At 45.2% G+C, this 23,197-nt stretch overlaps 1 pseudogene; it reads left to right on the forward strand.

Moving 5' to 3' along the window:
• The first annotated feature begins 12,684 nt into the window (after nucleotides 1-12,684).
• On the forward strand, nucleotides 12,685-12,802 carry LOC124552507 (annotated as a pseudogene).
• Nucleotides 12,803-23,197: the final 10,395 nt, after the last annotated feature.

Consider the following 23,197-nt stretch of genomic DNA (forward strand, 5'->3'; position numbering starts at 1 on the left):
ATTCGACACTTCGTGTGAGTAAAGAGCATCAGAGAGGCAGTTCTGCCGTTGCTGTTGATAATGAAACCAAGATTTAAGACGTTCATAGGACTTGTCAACCTGGAAAAAGCATTCAACAATGTCACACGTTGCAAGATGTTCGACGTTTTCAGAAAAATGGGGGCTAAGCTGCGGGGAAAGACGGGTAAGATACAATACTTACAAGAACCAAGAGGGAAGAATACGAGTGAAAGATCAAGAACAAAGTGCAAGAATTAAACAGGGTGTAAGACAGGGATGCAGTCTTTCGCCCCTGCTGTTCAATCTGTACGTCAAAGAAGTAATGACGGAAAAAAAGGAAGATTCAAGAGTGGGATTAAAATTCCAGGTGAAAGGATATCAAAATATTAAGATCCGCTTTTGATATTGATATCCTCAGTAAAAGTGATGAAGAGTAACAGAATCTGTTGAATGCAATGAACAATCTAATGAGTACAGGATATGAAAAGAGAGTAAATCGACGAAAGATAAACTAATAAGGAGTAGCAGAAGTAGATGAAGACACGGAATTTCGCTACCTAGGCAGAAAAATAACCCATAATGGATGGAGCAAGGACGACATAAAAAGCAGACAAGCAGTGGCGAAAAAGAAATTCCTGTTGAAGAGAAGCCCATTAGTTTTAAACATAGGTCTTAGTCTGAGGAAGAAATTTCTGAGAATGACCGTTTGAAACAGCATTGTATGGCAGTGAGAAATGGACTATGGGAAAATCGGAACAGGAGAGAGCAGAAACATTTGAGATGAGGTGCTACAGAAGAACGTTGAAAATTAGGTGGACCGAAAAGCTAAGGAATGAAGAGTTTCTTCGCAGAATCGGCGACGGAAGGAATATGTGGAAAACACCGGGAAGAGGGAAATGGCAGCATCAAACCAGTCAGAAGAATGTTGACTCAAAAAAAGTGACAGTCCATCATGGAGATTAGACTACTTTCCTTATTTTCATTCACTGATGACATGAGGCATTAGGGTACAAAAGGGATAACTACCGTACTCTCAATTATGGAAGTTATTTTTGTATCAGAAACGGCCAGTTCGAGCAATTTGTGATGCAATATCGCAAACCTCTTATCGACCCCTGTTCAGGTGTCTAGAATACTGACATTGGCCTCTCAATATTTATTTTCCTTTGTTAACAATATGAGCTTATTCCCAAGAATTTGCAGTTTTCACTCAGTTGGCATTAGAGAGAAATCCGTCTGCAATTGGATCGTACCTCCTTGACTCTTGTGCTGTAGTCTGGTGCATACATTTCCAGTAATCTGTCACAAGAATTAAAAAATCTTAGCAGTAATCCTCGCACATTCAAGTCTAAACTGAAGAATTTGCTCATGGTCACTCCATCTGTTGTGTCGGATGGTCCTTGCAAATAATTAAGCTAGTTGCTGTGTTACTGTTGGTTATGCTAATATACAGGATGGTTATAATTAAACTTTCACTGTTTGAGAGAGCTCCCACGAATAACGAGTGGCCGTAGGACAATTAAACTTTGCGGAAACACTTGTAAGGACATGCAATGGAGAAGTAACGAATAAACAGTTAAATGAAACACATTTTAATTTCCACATGAGAGAGCAACATCTGTTGATTGAGTACGATGTTCACGTTCCAGATTACAAGCGTTGCTCAATGTGACGACGACCATATGGATGCACGACAGCTTGGAACGGCTCTAGAGATTGCAGAACGACTGTTCGCAGCAATGGTGAACCATGGAATGTTCAGCTGTCGTGACACAGCTCGTGCACTGCTTGAAGATTACATATTGCGTATAGCGTTGTCAGCAGTGGCGAAAGTAACTTCTTCAACAATCTGTGGCTCAATTGACCGTCGGCCTCTCCCAGGACCAATTCCAAAACCACCAGTTATTTCGAGCTTAGGAATCATGTTCTTCAACTTCGGTGCGGAAAGAGGACCTGTCTGTATTCCTTCAATGTCTCGATGCGAAGAGCAGGAGCACTATTTCTGTTGTTTTGATAAAACAGCTTTTGGAGAAAAACTCTGCTCACCTTGTCGAGGACTATGTTGAGCTGTAATGGGGACTGATGACTTTGTTTCAACCCGACGTCGCCGAACCAATGTCGGCGCCTCAGTCTTGTCACTGACAAGACCCCCCTCAGATTTAGTTATATGTTGGCACAGTGGATAGGCCTTGAAAAACTGAATCCAGATCAATCGAGAAAACAGGAAGAAGTTGTGTGGAACTATGAAAAAATAAACAAAATATACGAACTGATTAGTCAATGCGCAACATAGGCAATATCAAGGACAATGTGAGCTCTAGAGCGCCGTGGTCCCGTGGTTAGCGTGAGCGGCTGCGGACCGAGAGATCCTAGGTTCAAGTCGTCCATCGACTGAAAAGTTCAATTTTTTTATTTTCAGACAATTATTATCTGTCCGTCCTTCCGTCCGTCCGTCCGTCCGATGCGAGGTAACTGCGCCGTAGTTTGGGGCACCACACCGAAACAAACGTCGAAACACACGTCAGTCGACTACAGCGCACGGAAGAGAGAGTATTCCTGCTAACGAGGCTCCCTGGCTGGCAGTTGACTGTTCACTACTTTGGACGAGAGTGCATTAAATACGTGAGATGTATTCCGTGGGCAATATGAATCCAGCAAATATAGCTCGCGACTTCAATAACAATCGCACGGTTTTACGGTGCGGTCGCAAAGCACAGGAGCTAAACTTATTACAGTGAACAGAGACGTCAGTGAACGAACGGACAGATCATAACTTTGCGAAAACAAAAAAATTAAATTTTCACTCGAGGGAAGTCTTGAACCAAGGACCTCTAGGTCCACCGCGGCTCACGCTAACCACGGGACCACGGCACTCCTTGGCTCACACTCTCCTTGATGTTGCCTATCTTACAGATGGACTACTCAGTTTGTACATTTTGCTTACTTTTTTTCATAGTTCCACACAACTTCTTGTTTTCTCCATTGATCTGTGTTCAGTTTTTCAAGGCCTATCCACTGTGCCAACTTATAACTAAATCTGAGGGGGGTGCGATGGGGAGGTTCCCTTGTAAGAAAGTAAATCTTGCAGAGCACACTATGAACGCCATTTCTATAAAGTTGGGTACCCATGGGGCAGATAATTTTGCGTCTACACTGGCTCAAATACTGAAAGTTTTATTATAACCACCCTGTATACTGGCAGCTTTTCGTCTGCATAGGATTATCTATTATTACTGTTGTGTACATAGTTCTGCGTAGTCAGCGCGTACACAACTTTCCCATTAGAGCGCGCCTCGCTAAGCACAACAGCGCAGGCGCAGCGCTCGTCCGTCTCCGCTCTACGAGATGGCGCTGCCATAAAGACGAACCAAATTCTGCTTCCGCCGATCGCGTATTAATATGTAACGCAGCCAATTAGATTGCTGCTAACGTAGAACCTTTTCTTTCTCCTCGCGGATCACATTCGCGCAGTGATACATGAACGCACGAGGTATTATAACGAGTGTGCAGACCTCCGATTAGTTAGTCTGCATTTATCTGCACCTTTCTGTACCAGTCTGCATTAGTCTGTACCAGTCTATAGTCAAGTTTCAGTCTGCGCCTAATAAGATTATCATATTCCTGTACATAGCCATGAAGAGAAATGTATAGACACTTTGTCCAGTATCAGAGATATATGAGAATAAGATTAACGTACCAAGACCAAAGGAACTTCAGATTGTCAATTGTAAATAGCATCCAGAATCAAGTTAAGTAAGGTTTATGATTGTTATTATTTTAACAAATGTGTGTGAAAATTAATCAAGTTCTGTTTAAAGTTGGTCACCGTCAATCTGCTACTCTAAGCGTGCAAGTGGCATTTCTATCGTCTGACCTAACGGCAGAAGAAAAACACGCCACGATAAGACCACGAGACATATTGCTGACACTCGCCTCCTTCGTTAGAGCGATAAGTCAACTAATGTGATGGTGTGTGTTCCGAAGGTCTTACAGTACGCACACCACAATTACTTTTCTGATGTCACTTTCATGTACTGCCTCGTTCCATGAGCATGAAAATTTGCTCCTCAGTTTCATCCTACAGCACTACAAGTGTGAAATAAAAAAATTAAAATAAAAGACTGCTACCGATGTCGAGACATAATCCAAGCCAGCCGACGGTCCCATGTTAGCCAACCAGCTTTTTCCACACGTCGAGTGCCGGGGCAGCAGGCTCTCCAGCACATAGCCGCCTGCTGCCAGTAGAACGGGACCTGTGGCACGCGTCACAGCTTGTGGCACTACACGTCTTCCGAGTTGCAGCGACCGTCTCCGGCGCCGAGCGAGTGACTATTTTGGACCAATTTAGTACTTAGTAAATGCGCATTTACGTACTTGCAAGCCCTCGATAACATATGACAACATTAAGTACTTTATTGGATACCTTTTCATTGACGTACTGCAAAAGAAAAATTTGGAGTAGGAATTAAAATCCGTGGAGAAGGAATAAAATCTTTGAGGTTTGCCGACGACTATGTAATTCTGTCAGAGACAGAGCAGTTGAACGGAATGGACAGTGTCTTGAAAGGAGAATATAAGATGAACATCAACAAGAGCAAAACGAAATTAACGGAATGCAGTCGAATTAAATCATGTGATGCTGAGGGAATTAGATTAGGAAATAAGACACTTAAAGTAGTAGATGAGTTTTGTTATTTTGGAAGCAAAATAAATGATGATTATTGAAGTAGATAGGATATAAAATGTAGACTGGTTATGGCAAGGAAAGCGTTTCTGAAAGTATTTGTATGGAGTGTAGCCATGTGTGGCAGTGAATCATGGACGATAAATAGTTTAGATAAGAAGACAATAGAAGCTTTCGAAATGTGGTGCTGCAGAAGAATGCTGAAGATTACATGGGTAGATCACGTAACTAATGAGGAAATACTGAACAGAATTGGGATGAACAGGAATCTGTGGCACAGCTTGACTACAAGAAGGGATCGGTTGGTAAGACACTTTCTGAGGCGTCAAGGGATCACCAGTTTAGTATTGGAGGGCAGCGTGCAGGGTAAAAATCGTAGACAGAGACTAAGACATAATTACACTAAGCAGATTGAGATCGATGTAGGTTGCAGTAGGTACTCGGAGATGAAGAGGCTCGCACAGGGAGAGCAGCATGGAGAGATGCATCAAACCAGCCTGTGGACTGAAGACCACAACAATAACTTTTTTCCCGCCTGGCCCCGGACGTGGCCTAACGGTCGCGATGCATGTCGGGCAAGACAGTTCATGCGACCTGACAAGTTCGTAATGGGGCCCATATTTCCCGTCGGCCCCACAGACGCGAGACTGACGTTACTCTTCCAACAAGCGGCGCCCCTGAGAAACACGGGTCCGGAAATAAACGAGGCCCATGGAAAATAGGGGTCCAGTAACGAACTTGAGACGTCACTCTAGTTGCTTTGCTCGACATAAATCACGAACGCTCGCCTACGTCCGGGGCCAAGCTGGAAGTCAGTACGTCAGAGAGAATAAAGTCCTTAACGTTGTCAAGTGTTATTGGGAGCTTGCATGATTTAAACGCGCTACTAAGAAATGTTGGACTGGTCTAAAATAGTAATTCGCTCCGTGCTGGAGATGGTCACATCAATCTGTAAGACCTGCAGTGTTCAGTAAGATCTGTAGTGAGTGTTACTGAATAAACAACGTACTGTGATGCACGCCACAGGGCCTACGTAGCACGACGCTGCTACTTTGCTGAGGCAGCTGTGAGGTAGCACTGCTGCCCGGAGGTCAACACACGCCATTGAGTCGCCGCCAGCAATGATGTATGTGCGTCTTACTGAATAAAGAATGTACACTCTAAGACAAAAAAAGAAAAAAGAAAAGAAAAAGAAAAAAGACGCACTACGAAAGAATTATCCGAATGGGACAGAAATCGGTAGATGTGATGTACATGTATAGACAAACAAATAAGCACAGTGTCCTAAAAACTGGATGATTTATTCGAGAGAGTGAGCTTCAAAAACTGAGTAAGTCAAAGATGCATTGGTCCACCTTTGGTCCTTATAGAAGCAGTTATTCGGCTTTGCATAGATTGACAGAGTTCTTAGATGTCCTTCGCAGGGATATCGTGCGAAGTTCTGTCCAATTGACGCGTTAGATCGGCAAAATCCCGACCTGATTGGGGATGGATCCGGCTACCTTGCTGGTCAAGGTAGGGTTTGGCAAACACAAAGACAAGCAGTAGAAAATCTTACGGTATGCGGTTGGATAATATCATGCTGAAATGTAAGCCAAAGATGGCTTGCCCTGAAGGGCAACAAAACGGAGCTTAGAATATCGGTGACATACTGTTGTGCGGATGACAACCAAAGGGGTGCTGCTATGAAATGAAATGGTACCCCACACCATTATTCCTGGTTGGTGGGACGTGTGGCGGCCGGCAGTCAGGTTGGTATCCCACCGCTGTCCAGGGCGTCTGCAGATGCGTCTTCACTGGTCATCGGGGCTCAACTCGAAATGGGACTAATCTCTGCAAGCAGTTCTACTCCAGTCAGTGAGATTCCTAACCAAATGTGGCCGTCACCACTGCAGACGTGCTTGTTGGTGTACACAGGTTAATGGCACTCGGCGCAGGGGGGCCCATGAACTCAGCCCACTTTCTGTTACCCGTTTGTTAATGGTCCTTGTGCTCTCTGAAGCACCACTTGCACGTCGAATAATAATGAATCTAGAGCCCTGAGTGTCTCTCTGACGATCGCTCGATCCTCTCGTTCTGTCATCTCTCTAGATGGACCGCTTCCTTCCTGATGCTAGTTCTACCATGGTTCATCCATTCCTGCCAAATCGTCGAATAGGGGCAGAGTTACTATTCGAATGTGAAACAATTTGCCGATTAATTCGACCAGCACGTCCTCTCTCAAATGCTGACATCTGCGTATATTGTACATGCGCATGACTGCGAGGCATAGTTACTGTTCAGCTGGTACATGGAATTAAAATCGCAAAGATTTTTTATGCCCTGGCATCGACGTGTCTCATGTTTACTGGTCATGCCAGCTGCACCGTCAGATTGCGCTGCAGTATCACACATTCATCCATCGCCCACGAAAGCTTACAAATTTGTATTTTCAATCGAGACCTGTGTGAATGTCAGTTCGTGACCAGTTTACATAGCTCCTTGATGGTGCATCGTTTCTTTTTCTGTGTCCTGGAGTGTATTTGCCAATTGAGCTCTTATGATTCCACGTCTGCCGTGTTGCTGATGTTACGTAGCGAATCGTCCTGCACACGACATTCTGTCTATCCCGGCAATTAGTCGCTGTCCGCACCCCTGACATGTTTGGATACTACAGCTGAATCGGTGTAAGATGATCTCTGACAGTTGCAATGTGCTGGAAGCAACAGTTTCGCAGGCCTGTGTCAACCAGTGACGTAAGGCGATTCTGTAAACGTCTCCAAGGCTCAGTGTTGTCAAAGCGCTGTAGATGGTTACTGTTTTGCATGGAGCTGTTCACGTTTCGCTGTTGAAAGCTGGCAATAGCGCTGGGAGCCGTCAAGGCTCTTCTATACCATTTCGATTACAGAACTAGTACTAGTAGCATTATCAGCAGTAGCAGTAAGTAGTATTATGCATCTGTGGATAACTTTTGCTAGTTTATTGGACATATCATGACACAAGAAAACATAGACGGTACAAACAGGCGTTTACCGAGTACATACTGACAGGTCTAATTCGACGAATATGGGACAGGTAGTTCCACCAGCAGCAAACAAAAAGAGTTTGAGGGAAGTTTGAATGGCCGAGGGTTTGCGAGTCTTGTAGAGGAATTGAGGTGTGCAACTCACGTAGGGCGCCGCGTGGGCTGCAGCTTCTGGGGACTGCAGCGGAGGTGTCGGAGCAGCAGATGGCTGGCGGCGCCGGGTCCGGGGGCGGCGCAGGCGGTGAAGGCGGCGGAGGCGGCAGCGGCGGCAGTGGCCGCGTGGGGGGCGGCGGCGGCGGCCGAGGCCAGCGTGCGCGCGCGGCGGCACGCCGCCCCCAGGGGGGACAGCCGCGGCACCGCCTGCTGGCACGCGCCTGCAACAGCGCACCGCCCGCTGCAGAACCGAACCACTGCCTGCGGCAATCTGAAAACTGCTCCAAACACGTCCGAGTTTCAGGTGAAACGTAATCTGCGAAAAACGCGGCCGTTTGAATAGATCTTTTCCCAGCCTATTGGGAGATAAGATAACATGCGTCTGCAACTTTCAGTTCCGACGGCGGAAAGCATCATGTTTGGAACTACTCGAAGGCAGTCCCTGATTATGTGAGATCTTAACTTTTCCCGGCGAATTGAATGTTCAAATAATTTACGGGTTTGCTGCCAGGTGACGTCGTCGTCCACCGGTGATATTTCGGCAGGAGCACACGCTGCCATTCTCAAGGCAAGCCTTTCACCCGGCAGCAAACCCGTAAATTATTTGAACAAGTCCCTGATTAATTAGGAGACTGAGGAAATTGGATAGAGGGCATAGCTCGAATTAAAAAGAGCAGGTTAAACATTAACAAAGAGATATATGTATTATTTAACGGGTAAAACGATCATCCCGTTGCAGTTGTACGTTGCCCATCTAACGGCTTCCAGGGGCAACAAAAACTTAATTTCAGCATTTCATATAGTTACTGACCGAATTTAAAAATTTAAAAAGCTATCATAATCTACTTATTAAGATGTATACTCTTACGTTAAAGGTTTAATACAATAAGACAAGTAATAAAGCTAGATATTGTGTATACGTCTTGAGGGAGAGTAACTCACGGTCCGCACATTACCCGGGGTATATTCATCCAGCCTTTCAGAATGAGAGCACTTAGCGACTACTAACAAACTTTACCAAATTTTTCTCTATGACGGCCCTCACAAAATTTTAAAAAGACAGAAGTGCATAGCTTACTACATTTCAGTGTTCACGCAGTAAAACTTTAGCATTAGGAATGGCGTTTTAATTTATTATTATCTTACTATTACTTCTGTTCGCGACACAGTTTGCATACAGTATCCATATATACCACTGAATATATTTGCAAAACTGCGCCATTTTAGTTCAGTAGATATCACGCCAAAAACAATGAGACGCGTAAAAAACTAACTTTTCTTAAAACTGAGCGCAAATTATCCATGCTATACTAGTTTCCCTAAAAAATCGAGGATTCTGGGGTTACTGGCATTTTACTACTAGCACGTCACAGATATGAGTCGAGACAGCCTTCAAAGCGATTTAGACTTACTAAGAAACAATGAAATAATTTGGGTGAAGGTCAAGGTTAAAGCAGGCTCAGACATGGTAACTGAAGGTCTCTATAGGCCCCCTGGCTCAGCAGCTGTTGTGGCAGAACACCTGAAGGAAAATCTGGAAAATATTTCGAGTGCATTTCCCAACCATGTTATAGTTTTGGGTGGAGATTTTAATTTACCAGATATAGACTGGGAGACTCAAATGTTTATAACGGGTGGCAGGGACAAAGAATCCAGTGAAATTTTTTGAAATTTTTTAAGTGCATTATCTGAAAACTACCTTGAGCAGTTAAACAGAGAACCGACTCGTGGCTATAACATATTAGACTTTCTGGTGACAAACAGACCCGATCTATTTGAAACAGTTAACGCAGAACAGGGAACCAGCGATCATAAAGCGGTTACAGCGTCGGTGATTTCAGCCATAAATAGAAATATTAAAAAAGGTAGGAAGATTTTTCTGTTTAGCAAAAGTGACGAAAAGCAGATTTCAGAGTACTTGACGGCTCAAAACAAAAGTTTTGTCTCAAGTACAGATAGTGTTGAGGATCAGTGGACAAAGTTCAAAACCATCGTACAATATGCATTAGATGAATATGTGCCAAGCAAGATCGTAAGAGATGGAAAAGAGCCACCGTGGTACAACAACTGAGTTAGAAAACTGCTACGTAAGCAAAGGGAACTTCACAGTAAACTTAAACATAGCTAAAGCCTTGCAGACAAACAAAAATTACACGAAGCGAAATCTAGTGTGAGGTGGGTTATGCGAGAGGCGTTCAACGAATTCGAAAGTAAAGTTCTATGTACTGACGTGGCAAAAAATCCTAAGAAATTTTGGTCTTATGTCAAAGTGGTAGGTGGATCAAAACAAAATGTCCAGACACGCTGTGACCGAAATGGTACTGAAATAGGGGATGACAGACTAATGGCCGAAATACTAAATGTCCTTTTCCAAAGATGTTTCACAGTGGAAGACTGCACTGTAGTTCCTTCTCTAGATTGTCGCACAGATGACAAAATGGTAGATATCGAACTAGATGACAGAGGGATAGAAAAACAATTAAAATCGGTCAAAAGAGGAAAGGCCGCTGGACCTGATGGGATGCCAATTCGATTTTACACAGAGTACGCGAAGGAACTTTCCCCCCTTCTTGCAGCAGTGTACCGTAGGTCTCTAGAAGAGCGTAGCGTTCCAAAGGATTGGAAAAGGGCACAGGTCATCCCCGTTTTCAAGAAGGGACGTGGAACAGATGTGCAGAACTATAGACCTATATCTCTAACGTCGATCAGTTGGAGAATTTTGGATCACGTATTATGTTCCAGTATAATGACTTTTCTGGAGACTAGAAATCTACTCTGTAGGAATCAGCATGGGTTTCGAAAAAGACGATCGTGTGGAACCTAGCTCACGCTATTCGTCCACGAGGTTCAGAGGGCCATAGACACGGGTTCCCAGGTAGATTCCGTGTTCTTGACTTTCGCAAGGCGTTTGATACAGTTCAAATAGTTCAAATAGCTCTGAGCACTATGGGACTTAAGATCTGAGGTCATCAGTAACCTATAGCTTAGAACTACTTAAACCTCACCACCCTAAGGACAACACACACATCCATGCTCGAGGCAGGATTCGAACCTGCGACCGTAGTAGTCGCGCGGTTCCGGACCGAAGCGCCTAGAACCGCTTGGCCACAGCGGCCGGCTGATAGAGTTCCCCACAGTCGTTTATTGAACAAAGTAAGAGCATATGGACTATCAGACCAATTGTGTGATTGGACTGTAGAGTTCCTAGATAACAGAATGCAGCATGTCATTCTCAATGGAGAGAAGTCTTCCGAAGTAAGAGTGATTTCAGGTGTGCCGCAGGGGAGTGTCGCAGGACCGTTGCTATACACAATATTCATAAATGACCTTGTGAATGACATCGGAAGTTCACTGAGACTTCTTGCGGATGATGCTGTAGTATATCGAGAGGTTGTAACAATGGGAAATTGTACTGAAATGCAGGAGGATCTGCAACGAATTGACGCGTGGTGCAGGAAATGGCAATTGAAACTTAATATAGACAAGTGTAATGTGCTGTGAATACATAGAAAGAAAGATCCTTTATCATTTTGCTTCAATAGAGCAGGTCAGCAACTGGAAGCAGTTAATTCCATAAATTATCTGGGAGTAGGCATTAGGAGTGATTTAAAATGGAATGACCATATAAAATTAATCGTCGGTAAATCACATGCCAGACTGGGATTAATTGGAAGAATCCTAAGGAAATGCAGTCCGAAAACAAAGGAAGTAGGTTACAGTACACTTGTTTGCCCACTGTTTGAATATTGCTTAGCAGTGTGGGATCCGTACCAGATAGGGTTGATAGAAAAGATAGAGAAGATCCAACGGAGAGCAGCGCGCTTCGTTACAGGATCATTTAGTAATCACGAAAGCGTTACGGAGATGATAGATAAACTCCAGTGGAAGACTCTGCAAGAGAGACGCTTAGTAGCTCGGTACAGGCTTGTGTTGAAGTTTCGAAAACATACCTTCACCGAGGAGTCAAGCAGTATATTGCTCCCTCTTACGTATATCTCGCGAAGAGACCATGAGGATAAAATCAGTGAGATTAGAGCCCACACAGAGGCATACCGACAATATTTTTTTCCACTAACGATACGAGACTGGAATAGAAGGCAGAACCGATAGAGGTACTCTGAGTACCCTCCGCCACACACCGTCAGATGGCTTGCGGAGTATGGATGTAGATGTAGATGTAGATGGGTATATTGATAGAGACAGCAGCCAAAGTTATGGTCTGGGGAATGTCTTCGTGGCATTCCCTGCGTGATTTCGTCATTCTGGAAGGCACAATAGATCAACACACGTATGCATCTATCCTTGGGGACCATGACCACTACTACATGCATTATGTTTACCCTCGGCAGGATGACATCTATCAGCAGGACAATGCACACAGCTCGTAGAGAACCAGCGTGTTTTGAAGAGCACCGGGATAAGTTTATCGTAATCCCCTGGCCATCAAATGACCCCGGATTTAAACCCATTCGAGAATCTCTGGCACCACCTCGATCGGGGAGTTCGCGCCTTGTATCCGCAACCGAGAAACTCAGTGCAACGGGCCACAGCACTGGAGTCAGCATGGCTGCTCATCCCTGTCGGTACCTCCCAGAACCTCACTGACTCTCTTCCTGCGCGACCCACAGCGATACGGGCAGCAAAAAGGTGGATATTCCGGCTTGTGACAGGTTGTTACATTAATGTGGCTGGACAGTGTAGTTATACAATTTTTGAAATTCGAAACGTTGTGAACTGAAATTTGCTACCACTTGTTCCTAAAAGTTACAGCACTTATATTTCTTCAGTTATAAACTTGCTAAAAGTGACACCAATGTTTAAATGAGCTAGGTAGTGAAAGGGAGCCAACTGCGTTGCCGCAGTGGTAACACAGGTTCCCGTCAGATCACCGAAGTTAAGCGCTGTCGGGCTGGGCTAGCACTTGGATGGGTGGCCATCCGGTCTGCCAAGCGCTGTTGGCCAGCGGGGTGCACTCAGCCCTTGTGAGGCAAACTGAGGAGCTACTTGATTGAGAAATAGCGGCTCCGGTCTCGGAAACTGACATACGGCCGAGAGAACGGTGTGCTGACCACGTCCCCCTCCATATCCGCATCCAGTGACGCCTGTGGGCTGAGGACGACACGGCGACCGGTCGGTACCTTTGGGCCTTCATGGCCTGTGCAGGAGGAGTTTGGTTTAGTTTAGTTTAATTAGGTAGTGAAAAGGAACGTTTCACGTGGAGATCGCAACACAGCATGCAAGTACAACCAATCGCAGTCTTAGGGCGTTTGAGAAACGTCGAATCATTGGTACGAGGAACGTTGGGAGCATCATGCCGAGAGATGACACAGACAGTCGGCTAAAGTGCGGTGACTTGGTGGCGAGATGGACCCAGGACAACAGCGTCGCGACAACAGTAGGCATCGGCCATTACAGAAAGAGGCATAGAGAGTCTCGTAGGATTGTTCAACTCGCTTTGGTTAATAGAAGGATGACAACAGCCGAATCCGGCCAGAGGTTACAGGACGAGTGACATGGCAAACTGTCGAGAGTAGGGGATTGGAAACCCGATCACGATCTCGAGCTGCCATGTGTCTTTTCTACTAACACCATACCATAGACAACAGATATTTGTATGGTGTATAGCTGCAGTTAACTATGACACCGCTATGACTGACAGACATTGTCTGAATGTGACCAAAGGGCTGATTTGGTAGTTACTGAAGGGCGGCTGAAATCTCAACAGCATGTGGCAAGAATGATAAACTTTGTTGTCATACCTTTCATGGCATTTTTCAGTGGGATAATGTAGACACCCACACTGCAGTTTACACTACATGCAACTCGAGAAACATAAGAACCCTTGACTGGCCGGCTTGAGAGCCTGGTTTGTCACCCATAGAACATTTCTGGGATGCGATGGGAAGACGAACTTTCACACATGTCTCCAACTAGAAATCTACGTGATGTGGAGTCTGTACGTGAAATGGAGTTTGCAGACTTTTTTCTTTGTAAAAATTATTATTTTTTTTCTTTTTAAGTAGATATTTTGTGTAGATTCTTTCTCCTTAAACAACATGATGCTTAGTTGTACTAAAACATCTGAAATTATGTTAAAATATCAAGTGCTATATTCATTCCAATTCAAGTGCAACATTTAGTCTGTTCTAGTATCTAGATAATACACTAAAAGAAACTAGCAAATAAATAAATGAATGAATCTACATGAACTGGCACAACAAATGTTTCAGGGATGGCAAGAACTTCCTCGAGAAAACATCAAAGTTTGGTAGATATCGGAGAGGTGCTTCCACGTCCGTGACCAATGTATCTTCGTTGTTTTTTTTTTTTTTTTTTTTTTTTTTTTTTTTTTTTTTTTTTTTTTTACAAAAACGGAGTCATTTATGGATTTTTCAAGCCGATAACGATTTTATCACAAATTTGAAACATATAATAGCTTTTCTTTAGCTCAGCGAAATTTCAGTTCTCAAGCTTGTAATTTATTATCTATGCCAGTCACAGTTTTAAGATAATGTTAAGGAAGATTACTGACTTCACCCTTTAAGGACCATCTTTACATCACTCTGGGCTGATCACATCATATGAAGTCACGTAAGATTCTTTGCGATCAACCATTACAAAACTAAAAGCAGAAATAGGCAATGTTCAACACAATTATGGTCACACTAAGATTGGAAAAAATAGTAAATTTAAATCAAAATCAGTTTCTGCGTTAGTCTCAGTAACAAAAATTGTTGCTGTAATTCTCAATACCTTTAATATTTCGAAAATCTATTTTCCCAAATAACTACACGATCGCTACAAAATGTTAGCGGGAAATCGATTGCTCTACACTCCATCGCCCTGATGTTTCTCCGACTCGAGGACAGCGAGATCTTAGCCGAGAAATCTAGAACCAAGATACTACCCTTTTTTTACTTCAGCATAAATCAGAAATGCCATATTCAGAGATAATTCGAAACTGACGTAACACTGAGTCATTGACAGCTATATTCAACGAATGTTGTTGCCCAATGGTGTGGGCTTGGACAGGGTAGCCAAAGTCAAAGACCCGTTTCAGTCCTGACAGTGCCGAGAAACGAGCCCGGTTTACTGAGAAATGAGTCAGGTTTCTCGGCAAGAGAGATGCACTGACCAGTCGACTACGGAGACGGACAGACCAACAGAGGGAGAGAGAGTCTTTATAATCCACAATCAGTATATCTAATTTCAGACTTTTGACGCTTTCCAAACGACCAATCCACAAGTGAATTCACTTTTGAGCTACCAGTTTTATTTCGAGCTTAATTAAATTTCAATTGCAATTTAACACTCCAAAAAAATTCCAAGAGGTAGGAGACCATATTCCTCTACATGTACATCTACATCTACATCTACATGGATTCTCATTAAATCACTCGTAAGTGCCTGGCAGAAGGTTCATCGAACCACCTTCAGAATAGTTCCCTATTATTCCACTCTTGATCAGCGCGCGGAAGAAACGAACATCTTTAGATTTCCGTGTTAGCTCTGATTTCCCTTATTTTACTATGCTGGTCATTCCTCCCTATGTAGGTCCCGATCAACAAAATATTTTCGTAACTGGAGGAGAATGTTGGTGATTAAAATTTTGTGAAAAGAACTCGCCTTAACGAGAAACATCTATGTTAATTATGTCCTCCCCAAATCCTGTATCATGTCCGTGATACTCTTTCCCCTATTCCTCGATAACACAAAACGTGCTGCCCAATTTTCAGCTTTATCGATGTAGTCTCTTAATACTGTCTGGTAAGGATATCACAGCGCGTCAGTGCTCCAAAAGAGGACGGACAAGCGTAGCGTAGGCAGTCTCTTTAGAGGATCTGTTGCATCTTCTACCCCGTAAAACGCAGTCTTTGGTTCGCCTTCCCCACAACGTTTTCTATGTGGTTTTTCCAATTTGAGTAGTCTGTAATTGTAATGCCTAGGTCTTTAGTTGAATTTACGGCCTCTAGATTTGACTGATTTACCATGTAACTCATGTGGATGACCTCATGCTATTCATTATTTAGGGTCAATTGCCAATTGTCACCTCATACAAATATCTTTTTCTGACGATTTTACTAAACGATAAACGACAGCATCATTTGCAAACAATCTACGACGGCTGCTGAGTTTTCCTCCTATATACACTCCTGGAAATTGAAATAAGAACACCGTGAATTCATTGTCCCAGGAAGGGGAAACTTTATTGAAGCATTCCTGGGGTCAGATACATCACATGATCACACTGACAGAACCACAGGCACATAGACACAGGCAACAGAGCATGCACAATGTCGGCACTAGTACAGTGTATATCCCCCTTTCGCAGCAATGCAGGCTGCTATTCTCCCATGCAGACGATCGTAGAGATGCTGGATGTAGCCCTGTGGAACGGCTTGCCATGCCATTTCCACCTGGCGCCTCAGTTGGACCAGCGTTCGTGCTGGACGTGCAGACCGCGTGAGGCGACGCTTCATCCAGTCCCAAACATGCTCAATGGGGGACAGATCCGGAGATCTTGCTGGCCAGGGTAGTTGACTTACACCTTCTAGAGCACGTTGGGTGGCACGGGATACATGCGGACGTGCATTGTCCTGTTGGAACAGCAAGTTCCCTTGCCGGTCTAGGAATGGTAGAACGATGGGTTCGATGACGGTTTGGATGTACCGTGCACTATTCAGTGTCCCCTCGACGATCACCAGTGGTGTACGGCCAGTGTAGGAGATCGCTCCCCACACCATGATGCCGGGTGTTGGCCCTGTGTGCCTCGGTCGTATGCAGTCCTGATTGTGGCGCTCACCTGCACGGCGCCAAACACGCATGCGACCATCATTGGCACCAAGGCAGAAGCGACTCTCATCGCTGAAGACGACACGTCTCCATTCGTCCCTCCATTCACGCCTGTCGCGACACCACTGGAGGCGGGCTGCACGATGTTGGGGCGTGAGCGGAAGACGGCCTAACGGTGTGCGGGACCGTAGCCCAGCTTCGTGGAGACGGTTGCGAATGGTCCTCGCCGATACCCCAGGAGCAACAGTGTCCCTAATTTGCTGGGAAGTGGCGGTGCGGTCCCCTACGGCACTGCGTAGGATCCTACAGTCTTGGCGTGCATCCGTGCGTCGCTGCGGTCCGGTCCCAGGTCGACGGGCACGTGCACCTTCCGCCGACCACTGGCGACAACATCGATGTACTGTGGAGACCTCACGCCCCACGTGTTGAGCAATTCGGCGGTGCGTCCACTCATCGCTGAAGACGACACGTCTCCATTCGTCCCTCCATTCACGCCTGTCGCGACACCACTGGAGGCGGGCTGCACGATGTTGGGGCGTGAGCGGAAGACGGCCTAACGGTGTGCGGGACCGTAGCCCAGCTTCGTGGAGACGGTTGCGAATGGTCCTCGCCGATACCCCAGGAGCAACAGTGTCCCTAATTTGCTGGGAAGTGGCGGTGCGGTCCCCTACGGCACTGCGTAGGATCCTACAGTCTTGGCGTGCATCCGTGCGTCGCTGCGGTCCGGTCCCAGGTCGACGGGCACGTGCACCTTCCGCCGACCACTGGCGACAACATCGATGTACTGTGGAGACCTCACGCCCCACGTGTTGAGCAATTCGGCGGTACGTCCACCCGGCCTCCCGCATGCCCACTATACGCCCTCGCTCAAAGTCCGTCAACTGCACATACGGTTCACGTCCACGCTGTCGCGGCATGCTACCAGTGTTCAAGACTGCGATGGAGCTCCGTATGCCACGGCAAACTGGCTGACACTGACGGCGGCGGTGCACAAATGCTGCGCAGCTAGCGCCATTCGACGGCCAACACCGCGGTTCCTGGTGTGTCCGCTGTGCCGTGCGTGTGATCATTGCTTGTACAGCCCTCTCGCAGTGTCCGGAGCAAGTATGGTGGGTCTGACACACCGGTGTCAATGTGTTCTTTTTTCCATTTCCAGGAGTGTATATAAAAGGAACAGCAAAGGGCCTATAACACTACTGTGGGGAACGCCAGAAATCTCTTCCGTTTTACTCGATGACTTTCTGTCAGTTACTACGAAATGTGGCCTCTCTGACAGGAAATAACAAATCCAGTCACATAACTCAGACTATATTTCATAAGCACGCAATTTCACAACAAGCCGCAGGTGTGGTACATTGTAAAAGCCTTCTGGAAATCTAGAAATACGAAATCCTGAAGTACTGAGGAACAAAAATACGAAATCAGATTGCTGCAGCTGTCATTTTTAAGAGAAGTTGAGAATTTGCTCAGAATGGCGGCAATCGTTAGAAACTCTTCAAGTTTCAAAACGGAGCGTTTTCTTCCTCGTGGAAGTATGCAGAGAAAGTGAGGACCGCTTTTCGACGGTTAGAGCTGAGGCAGAACGTGTTACCTCCGTCAGCAGAAGTCGCAGACAGTTCTCTACATGCCAGCACGTAGACCTTGGCCTCTGCTTGTCCCCGCAGTTGAGAACGGGCGTATTTTACGGGATGGGAAGCTCACTGAAGAGCAGTGACACAGAGGCCATGAAAGCCCAGAGGAGCGCCAGTACAGCTCCTTTCTGTGTAGCTCGTCACTGTTCGTCTGTTCATTGCTTTGGGGAAAGCGTCGGAATGTCGCTCGGCTGGAGGTGTCACCTTTTTACTCGGCGCGTGCGGCTACGTCCTGCTGTGGCCAAAAACCAGCAACACTGAGCCACGTGGTACGAAATCACCGCAGCCACTTCCTTTGCAACCTCGTCCAGTATCTCAGTGGGTTCAGCAGTCTCTCTCTAGCATATCAGGATCCATTAAAGCACCGTCTCCCTAGCACAGCACCAGTGTGTGTTTTGATTAAGGAACTTTGAGTCTGGTTACCATTTCAGGTACATACTCCACATCACGTAGATTGTCAGTTGGAGACAGATGTGAAAGTACGTCTTCCCATCGCATCCCAGAGATGTTCTATGCGTGACAAATTAGGCGCTCAAGCCGGCCAGTCAAGGGTTCTTGCGTTTCTCGAGTTGTATGTAGTGTAAACTGCAGTGTGGGTGTTTACATTATCCCACTGGAAAATGCCATAAAAGGTATGACAAAAAAGTTTATCATTCCTGCCACATACTTTTGAGATTTCAGCCGACCATCAATAACTACCAAATCCATCCTTTGGTCTCATCCACAGAATGTCTGTCACTCAAATCGGTGTCATATTAACTGCAGCTTTACACCATGCAAATATCTGTTTTCTGTGGTATGGTGTTAGTAGAAGACGACACATGGCAACTCGAGATGTCGATCGGGTTTCCAGTCCTCTGTTCTCGACAGCTTGTCACGTCACTCGTCCTGTGACCTCTGGCCAGAATTCTACTGTTGTCATCCTTCTATTAACCATAGCCAGTTGAACAACCCTACGAGATTATAGTTGCCTCATCCAGTAATGACCGGTGCCTACTGTTGTCGCGACACTGTTGTCCTGGGTCCGTCTCGCCACCAAGTCACCGCACTTTAGCCGACTGTCTGTGTCATCTCTCGGCATGATGCTCCCACGTCCCTCATACCAATGGTTCGACGTTTCTCAAACGCCGTAAGACTGCGATAGGCTGTACTTACACATGGTGCTGACATGCTGTGTTGCGATCTCCACGTGAAACGTTCCTTTTCACTACTTAGCTCATTTAAACATTGGTGTCACTTTTAGCAAGTTTATAACTGAAGAAATATAAGTGCTGTAACTTTTGGGAACAAGTGGTAGCAAATTTCAGTTCACAACGTTTCGAATTTCTAAAATAGTATAACTGCACTGTCCACTGATAGTCAGGTCCTGCAGAAAGTGTCATCACTTCTGTCTCTAAGCTGGTCGTATGTTGTGTTCCAAAAATGAACAGCGTAGGGACAGAAGTGACGACACTTTCTGCAGGACCTGATCATCATTTTGCAGGGCAATGCTCAAGCACGTACAGTGCAAGCTGTTACTGATTTGTTTGACAGATGGGGCTGCTAAGTGCTATACCGCCTACTGCTTTCCCCTGAGTTAAGGCCTCGTGAGCTCAACTCGATTTCTAAACTGAAGGAAACACTTCACGGCATTCGCTTCAGAACTGCTACAAATTCTTCGGGCAATAGGCCGCGCCGCTCGAACTGTCAACACAACTGGCACTGCTAAGAGTATCCTACGACTTCCACATCGCTGGCAACGGGTTATACAGAATGCTGGTGACTACTTTGGAGGTCAGTAAAACTTTGGAACACGTATCTATTTTGTATGAGCTGTAAATAAATAGTTGCCACTATTAAAGTTCCAGCTCTCGTAATTTATTCGAATGTTTAGTGTTTGTGAAGGCCCGATTACACCAGTTGAAAGAAAACACATGTAGTTCAACGGGTTATGTAGACTCTTTGCCGCTCTTACAGAATGTTCGAATGATTATTGAGCTCGGATAGGAACTCGCAAATGGCCTACAATATAAACTACGGGTCTACGAACTACGGGCCTGGAAGCACTGTTCTTCAATTCACATGTAAACGGGAGGCGCTGTCTGATTGCCTGGTGGATTGTGGAGTGTTTTGATGCAGCCTCGGTGTCAGCACCTAGGCAAACGATGCGATTTACTTCTGCGAGTTTCGTTGATCGTTCTTTGAGTCTTTAGTGCGTGTGACGTAGGAATTTCGTTTCATTTGCAAATTTTCACGACAGTGGTCTTGGAGTTATTTTAGTGTTATCTCGTGCAGATGTGGAAAGTGTTTTTTTAGACTGAATATGATGGACTTTGTGGTGTCACCGCCAGACACCACACTTGCTAGATGGTAGCCTTTAAATCGGCCGCGGTCAGTTAGTATACGTCGGACCCGCGTGTCGCTACTATCAGTGACTGCAGACCGAGCGCCGCCACACAGCAGGTCTAGTCTAGAGAGACTCCCTAGTCCTCGCCCCAGTTGTACAGCCGACTTTGGTAGCGATGGTTCACTGTCTACATACGCTCTCATTTGCCGAGACGACAGGTCAGCATAGGCTTCAGCTACGTCATTTGCTACGACCTAGCAAGGCGCCATATTCAGTTACTATTCTGAACAGATAATATTGTGAATCATGTACCGCCAAGAGCGACGTTCATCATTAATGGATTAAAGTTAAGTATGAAACTAATTACGTCCGATTTCTGAATTCTAATTCCAGACCTCACGTCAGTTTAGTTCTTCCCTCCTCACGCCAGCCTGCGTGAGCTAAAACGCGTGCATTTCGGCCTCCTCTCGTAACACGGTGTTGGCTCTTCTGCCAACACCACAGACTTTTAATACCTTCTGAGCAAGGGTTGTTAAATCTTTGAATGCTTTGGGCATTTGAATATCTGGAGGTTGTTCTTGCTGTATTAAAACAAAAAAGTCTTGCTCGTCGCGTTCTTCTTAGAACTCACTGCAGACTCATCTTTTACGGCGAACATCAGTTACTTTTAAACGAAACGTAAATAATTTTCATGTGTATCTTGGTTGTTTTGGCGACTGAGTATGCTACTGTGTGTTACTGTTTTATAATATTCAATGGACGATTTAGATCTGGATAGCTAAATCAAGATCTCTTACACAGAGCTTGAGATCTATAACGGTTATGTGGAAAATCAATAATAACTGACAAAATAAATGAAGTGTGCCTTTCAGTTTCGTGGGAAGACTCCTAGAAATAAGACAATAAAATTTTAGGAATGCAACAGGGGAGGTGGTAGGAATACGAATGAAGGAGGAATAGGAGGATATGGAACGCTGTGACTGTTTTTATTTTCTTCAGAGTTTGGCAATCCACTGTCTTTAATCTAGCTGCATAGAGATAAAAGTGTTTAACGGAGAGTCCTATGATGCTGTCGGCAGCTCGTAGTCCATTGCTTAGCATTGCTGCCTCTGTATCCTAGGGCCCCGGATCGATTCCCGGCTGAGAGTTTCTCTGTTCAGAGATTGGGTGTTTGTATTGTCATCATTCATCGATGTGCAGGTCGCCGAAGTGGCGTCAACTAGAAAAAACTTGCCTTAGACAGCTGAACTATCCAGACTGGGTCTCCGCACATACACGTACACATTCACACTCACACACACGTTCCAATACCTAAGTTCCGGTTAAGCTGTTCAGGACGTTATCCTTGGTTATGAGGCAAATGCTGAAACTGGTATTTCCCTCTCATTCCCATTTGGGAACCCCATTGTCAGCGTGGTAATTGAGTGTAAAGAATCCTGAAAAGAAACGCGACTCTGTAATGGGCCTGACCTTAAAAAAGCCCGCTCTGCTCTTTGTTGTAGGAGAGAATAATTAGTTAAAAAATCGTGTAACGTCCTGTCGATCGCGAAGTCATAATGGACGGATCTGTCTCGGACTGGAGAAAGAAATCAACTGTCCTTAAGATACAGTGGAGCCCTTCATACATCAACGTGATACACAATACGGGCGACGAGCATACTGCAGGTCTAGCTTAAGAGAAAGTGAAGGTATGAATGATGATGTAATTAGTGAAGTGGTACTTGGAGCAACGCCGGAGGACGCCACCTTCGCCTACGTAAACCACGCCATGTCGGCCTTCTGCAGCCGCTGCGTCCTCCAGCTACAGCGAGAGCTAAAGGTAGCGAGAGCATGCTCATAAGGAGAAATAGCATTTTTAATGAATTTTTCGATTGTTTAGAAAATAAAACTGAGTGTTTGACAAGTGATCACGCAGGGCTATATGTCGAACTGCCAGTTATTCTTGTTACTACTAACAGTAGAAGTAGATGTAGTTGGTGCTTATAACAGAAGCAGCCGGCTACTGGTGGCATGTGGGCCAACCTGAAGCCTTCAGGAGGGCTCTCACATAACAAGTAGGCTGGTGGCGGCAATTTGTAGACTACGTTGTCTTTATTTTTCTGTCTTCACACAGAATAACAATTCATTTTCAGTTTATGTTTCTAAAGTACGATTAATTGTAGACTGTTTAAGACTACGAAAAACAGTTAATAAAACACAAACTCACTGAGTGAGTATTACAGCTACCGGACAGTCTCGTGTTGTCCAAACGGTAGAAAAGGGCTAAGACTGATCCTGTTTAATAGTTCCACTGAAATTTTGCTACTCTTCTGACGTTGGCTTCTCCACATTACTCTCTCATGCTATTTTGTATTTATTTCATTGTCATTGTAATGGTCGACAGAGCGGTGTGCTGACCACATGGCCTTCCGTATCAGCCATCAGTGACGCCTCTGGGGTGAGGATGACACGGCGGCCGGTCGGTCCCGTTGGGCTTTCAAAGCCTGTTCGGACGGAGTTTTTTAGTTTCAATGTTTCTCACCAGATCACGATTTGAGTGTCAAAGACAGTATTTACTCTGCGAACTCACATTGCAATCATTATCTTTCGCGGTGTAGTTTTACAAT

This window comes from Schistocerca americana, chromosome 1, assembly GCF_021461395.2.
Source record: "Schistocerca americana isolate TAMUIC-IGC-003095 chromosome 1, iqSchAmer2.1, whole genome shotgun sequence".
NCBI classification, from domain to species: Eukaryota; Metazoa; Arthropoda; class Insecta; order Orthoptera; family Acrididae; genus Schistocerca; species Schistocerca americana.